The sequence below is a fragment of the Azolla caroliniana genome, unplaced genomic scaffold, assembly GCF_043228905.1.
Source record: "Azolla caroliniana isolate FFs.n. ecotype wild unplaced genomic scaffold, voAzoCaro1.0.p SCAF_9, whole genome shotgun sequence".
NCBI lineage: Eukaryota > Viridiplantae > Streptophyta > Polypodiopsida > Salviniales > Salviniaceae > Azolla > Azolla caroliniana.
Window position 1 is genome coordinate 17,029,315 of NW_028230444.1, and position 11,277 is coordinate 17,040,591.

General features: G+C 48.9%; 1 non-coding gene across 1 annotated transcript; it reads left to right on the top strand.

The window, feature by feature from the left end:
• Positions 1 to 364: 364 nt before the first annotated feature.
• On the top strand, positions 365 to 437 carry TRNAF-GAA (transfer RNA phenylalanine (anticodon GAA)). The gene has a single exon. It is a non-coding gene; the product is annotated as a tRNA-Phe (tRNA).
• The last annotated feature ends 10,840 nt before the right edge of the window (positions 438 to 11,277 follow it).

The following is an 11,277-nucleotide window of genomic DNA, read 5'->3' on the forward strand; positions in this document are numbered from 1 at the left end:
TGATTCGGGGGTGCTCGTCGAGGTATACTTCTAATTTTGTATCATCCACCCTAGCTAGCATATTTATATCTTCCGCATATAACGGTTGTGCTGCCCTTTCCTCTGTGGGTACGTGAACCTTCGTGCGTCCGCGTCCAAAACTGATGCACTTATGTTGCCAGCTCTGTTTGATATTCACTGAACAAAACCAAGGTCTGCCAAGTAGCATAGGGTAAGCTTTTGGGCCGTCGAGGGCGAGGACTACCGCTGAGAAGTCGAAGCGATGTCCGCCAATGATAATGCCTAATTTTCGTATTAAGCCTAAAGGCCTTACTCAGCGGGTATCCGCCATGCGAAGCCAAAATGGGCAAGCTCCTCATCAAACGCGGTGATAGCTTAGTTGGGAAAGCGTCAGATTGAAGATCTGAAGGTCATGTGTTCGATCCACGTTCGTTGCAAAAAAGATGTCACGAAAAACTTGAGATATGATTTTGCTGCACATCCAGCACAAAGAAACCATCAAATACCCAGATAGCTATTCTTTGAGACTGGCACAGTAGATGTTTGAACATCACATGTTCAATCCACAATCCTCGTAGGTATGTCGCGAACAACTAGATATAAGATTTAGGTCTACGTGAACGAAAAGAGAAAATTCAAATCCGCGGATAGTTGAGTTCACAGAGTGTCAAATTGAGGACTTGATTCGCATATGTTGGATCTATGTTCAGGATACAATATATGTCGTGAACCACCTGAGATATCGATTCATGCTCGACCGATAGAAAATGTCGTAAACTATTAAATTCACCGCAACAATGCGATCTAGTGGGGAAATAGTTCACAAAACAAAATATGTACCGAACCACTTGAGATATGACGTTAATCCCTAGTTACTGCAAGAGTATAATCAAATGTGGGTAGACCGTCATAATAAAAATCTCAGGGTCACGTCCTCAATCCAATTTTATTATAGAAAATATATTGCCAAACACTCGAGATATAATTTTCAACTATATCCACCACAAGAGTACGATGAGATGTTGGGATAGTTGAATTGGGACATCATTCCATTGAAGACATCAAGGTCACATGATCGATCCACGTTCATCGCACAAAATATGTCGCGAACCACTTGAGCCATCATGTGGAACTATAGTTACCATAGAAGAATAATGAAATGTGGGAAGATAGTCAAGTTCATGAAATAAAGGTCGTATGTTGAATTCACGTTCACCTTATATCAGGTTGATTTATATTCCCCATAGAAGTGGCATCAAGCGCGTTGATAGCTTAGTTGGGAGAGCGTCAGATTGAAGATTTGAAGGTCACGTGTTCGATCCACGTTCGTTGCAAAAAAGATGTCACTGAAAACTTGAGATATGATTTGGTTGCACATCCAGCGCAAAGAAACCATCAAATACCCGTATAGCTACTCTTTGAGACTGGCACAATAGATATTTGAACGTCACATGTTCAATCCACGTTCCTCATAGGTATGTCATGAACAACTAGAGATAAGATTTAGATCTACGTGAACGAAAAGAGAAAATTCAAATCCGCGGATACTTGAGTTCACAGAGTGTCAAATTGAGGACTTGATTCGCAGATGTTGGATCTATGTTCAGGATACAATATATGGCGTGAACCACTTGAGATATCGATTCATGCTCAACCGATAGAAAATGTCATAAACTATTAAATTCACCGCAACAATGCGATCAAGTGCGGAAATAGTTCACAAAACAAAATATGTACCGAACCACTTGAGATATGACGTTAATCCCTAATAGGAATACGGTTTCCTAAGCTATGCTCGGCCACAACCGAGACGTTGGATGAATCACAGAAAACAAGAATGTGGTGAGATGTATCTACACACGAAACAGTAAAGAAGAGAGTGCACTGGATGTTAACGTGGAAAACCCAAATCTGGGAAAAACCACGGCAGCCCTTAGACTGCAAAATATCACTATATCAAGATTAGAATAATGGGGCACAGAGGCAACAACCTCTTGCTCCCTCGCTTCGCCACCAGGTGGTTACAACAGAGGCAACGACCTCTTCCTCTCTCTCTCTCTCTCTCTCTGTGTGTGTACACAGTTGCGCTCTGAATTATCGCCACAACGATAATAATACAACCAACTCTACATCATACTATTACGTTTGCCCTAGGTCATATTTATACTAATATGACTTTCATGTTATTTACAAATATAGCCCCAGTGGGCTCTCTGGAACATATTTACATATATGTCCCTTCCATCCAATGAGAGGTTCTCATCGGGCCTGCAACATCCGGTTCTCACCGGGTCTTCCGTTGCCGGGTACTCCACATCCGGTTCTCACCGGGTCTTCCGTTGCTAGGTATGCCACATCCGGTTTCGGCCTCGGCCGAGGTACTCATCAACGCTATTCTTCTCACTTCCCATCCGTAGGGACCTGTTTCCTAACAAACTCCCCCTTCACTCCGGCATGGGATGTCTTACTAGTCCGATCCGCTTCCGACATGCATCCAGCTTGTTGGGTATCAGTACTTTAGTTAGCATATCTAACCCGTTCTGGGCTGTGTGGATCTTCGTTAGCGCGAACTCTCGATCTTCTACTCACTCCCGAATCCAGTGATACCTACGGTAGATGTGCTTCGTCCTGGAATGGTACGCTACGTTCTTAGCAAGGTGGATGACACTTTGACTGTTGCAATAGAGCCAATATTCTTCTTGCCGAATACCGAGCTCTCCGATGAAGTCCTTCACCCATAATATTTCCTTGCCAGCTTCAACAACCTCCATGTACTCCACCTCCGTGGTTGACAATGCAACCGTCTTTTGTAGCCTCGACTACAATGAAACAGCTCCCCCTGCATATGTCATTACATACCCGGATGTAGACCGACTGGTATCCACATCAGCCGACATGTCCGAATTGGTAAAACCGTCAAGTTGAGGTTTACCGGAGCCGAATTGGCGACACATATTCGAAGTGCCCTTCAAGTACCGGAGTATCCATTTGACCACGTTCCAGTGCTCCTTGCAGGGATTGCTCATAAACCGGCTCACCACTCCGACTGCGAATCCAATATCTGGCCGAGCACACACCATTGCGTACATCAAGCTCCCGACGGTAGAGGCATATGGAACCTTCACCATATCCGCTTTCTCTACTTTCGTCTTCGGGCTTTGCTTACCGGATAGTCTACTGTTTTCCGGGAGTGTCAATCCGACCGGTTTTGATTCTAACATGTTGAACCGCTGAAGCACCTTTGTCACGTATTTCTCCTACGACAGCCACAATTGCTTCTTTGACCGGTCCCGGATAATGTGCATCCCCAGTATCTGTCGTGCCGGGCCCAAGTTTTTCATTGAGAATGTTCGGCAGAGGCATATGGAACCTTCACCATATCCGCCTTCTCTACTTTCGTCTTCGGGCTTTGCTTACCGGATAGTCTACAGTTTTCTGGTAGTGTCAATCCGACCGGTTTTGCTTCTAACATGTTGAACCGCTCAAGCACCTTTGTCACATATTTCTCCTACGACAGCCACAATTGCTTCTTTGACCGGTCCCTGATGATGTGCATCCCCAGTATCTGTCGTGCCGGGCCCAAGTTTTTCATTCAGAATGTTCGGCAGAGGCATATGGAACCTTCACCATATCTGCCTTCTCTACTTTCGTCTTCGGGCTTTGCTTACCGGATAGTCTACAGTTTTCCGGGAGTGTCAATCCGACTGGTTTTGCTTCTAACATGTTGAACCGCTGAAGCACCTTTGTCACGTATTTCTCCTGCGACAACCACAATTGCTTCTTTGACCGGTCCCGGATGATGTGCATCCCCAGTATCTGTCGTGCCGGGCCCAAGTTTTTCATTAAAAATGTTCGGCAGAGGCATATGGAACCTTCACCATATCCGCCTTCTCTACTTTCGTCTTCGGGCTTTGCTTACCGGATAGTCTAAAGTTTTCCGGGAGTGTCAATCCGACCGGTTTTGCTTCTAACATGTTGAACCGCTCAAGCACCTTTGTCACGTATTTCTCCTACAACAGCCACAATTGCTTCTTTGACCGGTCCCGGATGATGTGCATCCCCAGTATCTGTCGTGCCGGGCCCAAGTTTTTCATTGAGAATGTTTGGCAGAGGCATATGGAACCTTCACCATATCTGCCTTCTCTACTTTCGTCTTCGGGCTTTGCTTACCGGATAGTCTACAGTTTTCCGGGAGTGTCAATCTGACCGGTTTTGCTTCTAACATGTTGAACCGCTGAAGCACCTTTGTCACGTATTTCTCCTACGACAGCCACAATTGCTTCTTTGACCGGTCCCGGATGATGTGCATCCCCAGTATCTGTCGTGTCGGGCCCAAGTTTTTCATTGAGAATGTTCGGCAGAGGCATATGGAACCTTCACCATATCTGCCTTCTCTACTTTCGTCTTCGGGCTTTGCTTACCGGATAGTCTACAGTTTTCCGGGAGTGTCAATCCGACCGGTTTTGCTTCTAACATGTTGAACTGCTGAAGCACCTTTGTCACGTATTTCTCCTACGACAGCCACAATTGCTTCTTTGACCGGTCCCGGATGATGTGCATCCCCAATATCTGTCGTGCCGGGCCCAAGTCTTTCATTGAGAATGTTCGGTTGAGAGCCTTCTTCAGCATCCGTATTTTGGCTTGGTCCCGTCCGACGATCAACATGTCGTCCACGTACAGAAGGAGTATCAGGAAGTGGCCTCCTTCGAACTTCTTCACAAACACGCAGTGATCGGTTTGCGTTTTGTGATACCCTTGGCCGCCCATGCAGGAGTCGAACTTCCGGTACCATTGTCGAGGAGCCTGCTTCAGTCCGTAAAGGCTCTTCTTCAACTGGCAAACCAGGTGCTCCTTTCCTTTCTTCACAAATCCCTCCGGTTGCTGCATGTAGATCTCCTCTTCGAGATCACCGTGAAGGAATGTCATCTTCACGTCCAGCTGCTCTACCTCGAGGTCCATGATTGCCGCTATGCTCAGCACCGTCCGGATGGAAGTCATCTTTACTACTGGGGAAATATCTCATCGAAGTCTACACCCTTCTTCTGCTGGAACCCCTTCACCATGATTCTGGCTTTATATCTCAGGGGGTTGTCGGCATCTCCTGGTTTCAACTTGTACACCCACTTGTTTCGGAGTGCCCTCTTTCCTTTTGGCAACTCCACCAATTCGTACGTATGGTTCTCATCCTGCATGGCACTTAACCATTTGCAGCTATGGGCGTCACTTTTAGTTTCCTCGAAGCTTTCTGGCTCCCCCTCATCGGTTAGTAACACGTGCTCTAGATCTGGAAATCTCCAGGGGGCCCTTCTCTCTCTGAGAGGATATCTCCGTCTTTTTCCTTCGGCAACCGGCTCCTCTATTTGTTCTTCGTCCGAATCCGATTCGGGGTCTTGGCCGGTTCCGGTTTCAGCTATCCCTTCTTCTTCGGCCTATCTTGTCTCCTTACCGTCACTAGTCGGTTCATCGAGTGTTAACCGGTCTCTTGTAGGTTGGGTCTGCTCATCGTAGAATCGATCCTTACCGGTCGACTCAGAGTTCATTATCTTCTTCTCCGACTCCTAGTCGGCGAGTGTCTTATCCTCCATGAAGATAATATCCCGACTCCGGAATACTTTCTGGTCGACCGGGTCCCACACTCGGTACCTGAACTCATCGTCACCGTAACTGAGGAATATGCATGGCCAGGTCTTTGGATCTAACTTTCCTCTCCGGTCCTTAGCTACATGCACGTACGCAAGACACCCGAATACCTTCAGATGCCGGTAGGACACATCCTTACCGGTCCAGACTCTCTGTGGGGTGTCCCCGTCCAATGGTACTGAGGGTGATCTGTTTATCACATATGTCGCTGTCTACAATGCCTCAGCCCAAAACTTCTTGGGTAATTTTGCATGCGCCAGCATACTCCGGACTCTCTCCATATGGTCAGATTCATCCTCTCGGCCAACCTGTTTCGTTCCGGCGTCTTTGGCACAGTAAATACGAGCCGGATTCCCTTCAAGAAGCAATACTCCTCGAACTGCCCCTGATATTCTCCTTCGTTATCTGCTCGAACCGCCTTCAGCTTCCAACCGGTTTCTCTTTCCACTCTCGCGTGGAGCTCTTTGAAGATGGATAGCACTTGATCCTTCGTCTTCAACAGTGTGGCCCACGGCTTCTGGTTGTGGTTATCTATGAACGTCACGAAATACTGCAATCTAGCATGTGACTTTGTGTCCACTTGACACACATTAGTATGCACCAACTCCAGTGGTGCGTTACGTCTCATCGGTGGCCTTGAACGGAAAGAGGTTCGGTTTTGCTTACCGGCCAGGTAGTCGGTGCACCTCTCAAGATGCACGTTCTTCACTGGAATGAGGTTGTCATCGGCAAGCCTCTTCATCCCCTTCTCGCTCATGTGACACAGCCTCTTGTGCCACAACTCACCGGTAGTGTCGAAAGCCACGTTCACTTCTTCCAGGCATAACCGGGCATTCATCAGGTACAACATGTTTACCTTCCGGGCCCGAGCCACTATAAGGCTCCCTTTGCTGAATTTCATGACTCCGTTCCGGATGCTACCCGTGTAGCCTTCATCATCTAGCCTACCGGCTGATATCAGGTTCAGTCGAACCTCCGGAACGTGTCGGACATCCTTCAGCAGTAGCTTGCATCCGGTTGGTGTTGTCAACCACACATCTCCTATGCTGACAATTCGGCATGTACCTTCATTCCCCATCCGGACACAACCATGATCAACGGCTTAGTAGGATGAGAAGCATTTCCGGTCCGGGGTAAGGTGGAACGACGCTCCGGAATCGACAACCCACGTTGTCTCGTCGCCGGCAAGGTTCAACTCACTCTCCTCGGTGATGAGCATCAATTCTTCTTAACTGTCCGCGATTGCCGTTGTTCCATTCCGGTACGGCCCCCTCTAGTCTTTACCGTTCCGGTCCGGTGTCCTCTTAGAATCGGTGCCATCGGTTTCCTTGTCTTTTCGGAAGTGTCGATAGTTCTTCTGGAAGTGTCTCGGCTTGCCACAATAGAAGCAAGTAGGCCTCTCCCTTGACTTTGACCGTGTCCTCGACTTCTCCCGGTTCTGGGGAGTACGGTTCCTTTGTCGTTCGCGTTCTGATTCGGTAAGGAGCGCTTTGGAGTCGGAGCACGTATCTTTATCTTTCCGACGCGCCTCCTCATCTAGCAAGCTCGACTTCACTCTTGCTAGGGATAATCGTTTTATTTCTGACCCGGCATTGCCCAAAGTGACAACCAACGTCTACCAGCTATCTGGGAGGGAACCGAGCAGGAGTAGTGCTAGTACCTCATCGGCGAGAGGTACTTCCAATGATGTTGCCTGGTGGATCAGCCCCTGGAAGACATTCATGTGCTCCGCTATGCTGGAGCCATCTTGGTACCGGAGTCTTACTAGCTGCCGAAATACCGAAACTTGATTAACAACATTTTTGTTCTGAAACATAATGCCGATCTTCTCCCAGAGCTCATGAGCCTTGCTCTCTTCATTGATGTTGTTGTATAGACTCATGTCGATGAAGCACCATATGTACGTCATTGTCTTCATGTGCATCACCTCCCATATTGTGGCATTGATTTTGTCCGGTCTCTTGTCCCCGAACTAAACCGACAACCAAAGATATTTAACCATGAGCATGTCCAGGTGAGCTTGAACATGCCTCCGAACGAATCATCCATTTTTCTGTGTCGTTTCGCTCTGATACCAGTTTGATAGGAATACGGTTTCCTAAGCTATGCTCGGCCACAACCGAGACGTCGGATCAATCACAGAAAACAGGGATGTGGTGAGATGTATCTACACACGAAACAGTAAAGAAGAGAGTGCACTGGATGTTAACGTGGAAAACCCAAATCTGGGAAAAACCACGGCATCCCTTAGCCTGCAAAATATCATTATATCAAGATTAGAACAATTGGGCACAAAGGCAACGACCTCTTGCTCCCTCGCTTCGCCACCATGTGGTTACAACCGAGGCAACGACCTCTTCCTCTCTCTCTCTCTCTCTGTACACAATTGCACTCTGAATTATCGCCATAACGATAATAATACAACCAACTCTACATCATACTATTAAGTTTGCCCTAGGTCATATTTATACTAATATGAGTTTCTGGTTATTTACAAATATGGCCCCGGTGAGCTCTCTGGAACATATTTATATATATGTCCCTTCCATCCGATGAGAGGTTCTCACTGGGTCTTCCGTTGCCGGGTACTCCACATCCGGTTCTCACCGGGTCTTTCGTTGCCGGGTACGCCACATCCGGTTTCGGCCGAGGCCGAGGTACTCATCAACGTTGTTCTTCTCACTTCCCATCTGGAGGGACCTGTTTCCTAACAATCCCTAGTTACCGCAAGAGTATAATCAAATGTGGGTAGACCATCATAATGAAAATCTCAAGGTCACGTGCTCATTCCAATTTCATTATAGAGAATATATCGCCAAACAGTCGAGATATAATTTTCAACTATATGCATTGCAACAGTACGATGAGATGTTGGGATAGTTGAATTGGGATATCATTGTCATGAAGAAAACCGGTCCAAACAGGAATCAAGGAATTAAAGGCGTGAACCCGCCCTTACACGAGTGTACGCGAATTGATACATTGTACATAACTAAGAATAGGACGACTGATGTATATATACTAGGTGTGACATATTTATTAATTAGGAAATCGATGTGTATCTCTGTCTGAATGGACAAAGAATAATGTTGATGTGTTTTGATGTAACGGCCTCCTCGGTGACCTATAAAAGGGAAGGGGAATAGGAGAAGGGTATTACGTTTTGGGGGGAAGGAAGGAGGAGGTGTTGTGGGACTAGGAACCGAGCTCTCTCTTCCTCTGTCATCATTCTCTACGGGGTTGCAACAGTTTTAATTGCCACTGTTATTGTAATAGAATCTCTTGTTTCCGCCAATCCGTGTTATCCGTGTTCACGGAGTCTCTTCTTTCATTTCTCTCGAGTGTGCTGTTTGATTGAGTCGGTATACGCGCTGGTGGTCCAATCAGCGGGTAAGTGTCGCCAGTTGCTGATAGGTCTAGCAGCCCTCGCACTGTCGCACTCCTCACTGCCTCTTGTCTCTCTTGCTCCTCGGTTCACGGCCCCCGCAGCCCCGCCTTATTTCACACACGCACGCGTAATAATGCGACATATTTGGTGAACCCGACGTGAAACTACGCGGCAAAGGAGTCGAAGATGAGGGAATTGGAGCTCGCCGAAGCCATGGCGGTAGCGGTCGATCGGATAGTAAGTGCTGGCGAGGGCACAAGTTCCCTCGACAAGGCCATTGAAGCAATTGTCAGCAGCGGTCGATCGGATAGTAAGTGTTGGCGAGGGCACAAGTTCCCTCGACAGGGTCATTGAAGCAATTGTCGGCAGGATAGACCTGAGCTATTTGGTGGCCTACCGGGCCGAGATGGTAATGAGAGACATTCCGGAGGATAGGCGTCTCGCCGGGTTCCTTCGAGTGGCGACACCGGGCATCCACGTAGAGGTACTCGAGGTACAGGCTAGATGTCGGACCTGTGGAGAATTCGAAGCACAGCTTCTCGAGAGGTACGGGCTTGATGACACGCTTCCATTATCGAAGCGATACTTCATGGAGTGGATGGAAACCCCTCGGAAGGGGAGGAATGCGTCGGCGCTCATCCAGGAGTTCGAAGAACGCTTCTCACAGCTCTCAACGTTGGATAGGACCGTGCTAGACACGAGCCTTGTCCTATTGTTTGTCAAATCGATGGACGTGCGGGATAGGGGCCAGGTGGATCTCCTGCTGGAGACAGATGATGGGCTGACGTCTGACTGGGCCGTGGTCAAAGGGGTCTCCAACCGCTTCGACAAACGAAGAGAGTGGGGCGATGAGATGTTGTCGACGATGGGACCCACCCCGGCAATGAAGTTCAACGAGCCTTTGTCGGCACGAAGGGAGGAAATCCGGGATTGGATTGAAACTGGCCCAGCGTCGACTGGAGCGGTCAAGGGCCCATCCGAGGGAGCGGTCCTTGAGGAGTTGACACAAATGGTGCACGACCTACAGATCGAGCAGGCCTGGAGAGACAATGGAGGGCACCCACATGACCGAAGGCCACCGGTTGGACAACATTGTATGTGGTGCGACGTGGTCGGGCACAGCCGGCGAGAATGTGTGGAGTTTGCCGAAGCCCTCAGGGGTAATGTGGTGTACCTATGGAACGGACAGGTGCACGCTGGTGATACTCAGAGAGCCGTGTAGACAGATTTTGGGCATGGCGGGATGAAGCGGCTAATAGAAGAAGCGGAGGCGCGTCATGCAAAGGCGGTCCATTATTGGGTATCGGCCGGAATCCGGGTGGGAGGTGACGAAGACCGGAAAACGAAGGACTCTGGGTTCTGGCCCTTGGTGCTAGAAGACGTCTCTGGCGCACGATTGAAGAGGGAAGAAGCGAGTCGCGCAGAGCAGCAGGTCCAAGAGGTCACTAGATGGGACAATCCGGTTGAGGAGAACACCGGTCTCGTGGAAGCCGCGTGCCAGAACTACGAGGTTCTGGTAGAAGAAAAGAGCACGGGAAAGGCCGGAGGTGTTGGGCCCTCACAACGGTATGAGACCTGGTTTAGGCATAAGAAAATAGATGCCAGTAACCTCGGCGCACTGGACAAAATGAAGGGGGCCGGTTACTGGCTCAACACGGAGATCGAGAGGTCACCGGACCTGCGGAAGCTCCTCGAAAAACGGATCCTCGACAACAAGGTGGAGCTGTTGCCGAGGGAGGTTCTCGGGATCGCCAAGAAGGAGTTCCACGATTCCATCATGGATTTGGTGAAACGGAAACGGCTCTCGACGGAGTCGGAACCAGAGAAGCCGGTGGAGGTGCGAACCACGCACCTGGAGGACATGGCCCTGGAAGACGAGTTGACGGAAAGCCAATATTCGAGGTCGCACTAGGCCAGGGCCACTACGGAGACCCTTGTTCGGATCGAGGATGTTCAGGAGCCAGTGGTGGCATTGATAGACCACAGCTCGGAGATCAACCTGATGTCCATGGACTTCTATAGAAAGGAGAAGTGGCCGATCAACACCAAGCACAACTGGAAAATGCGCGTGGTGACCTGAGCTAGGGAGGAGCTGCAGGGGGCGTGCGCGAAGATCGGCGACGTCTAGATCGATCAACAATTTTTCGTGCAGGAGATGTCCTTGAACCCGGTGTTACTCGGCGAGCCATACATTAAGGCGGCGCGTATGGAGACAAGGGCACTGGATAACGGTTCAGCATACACGCGCG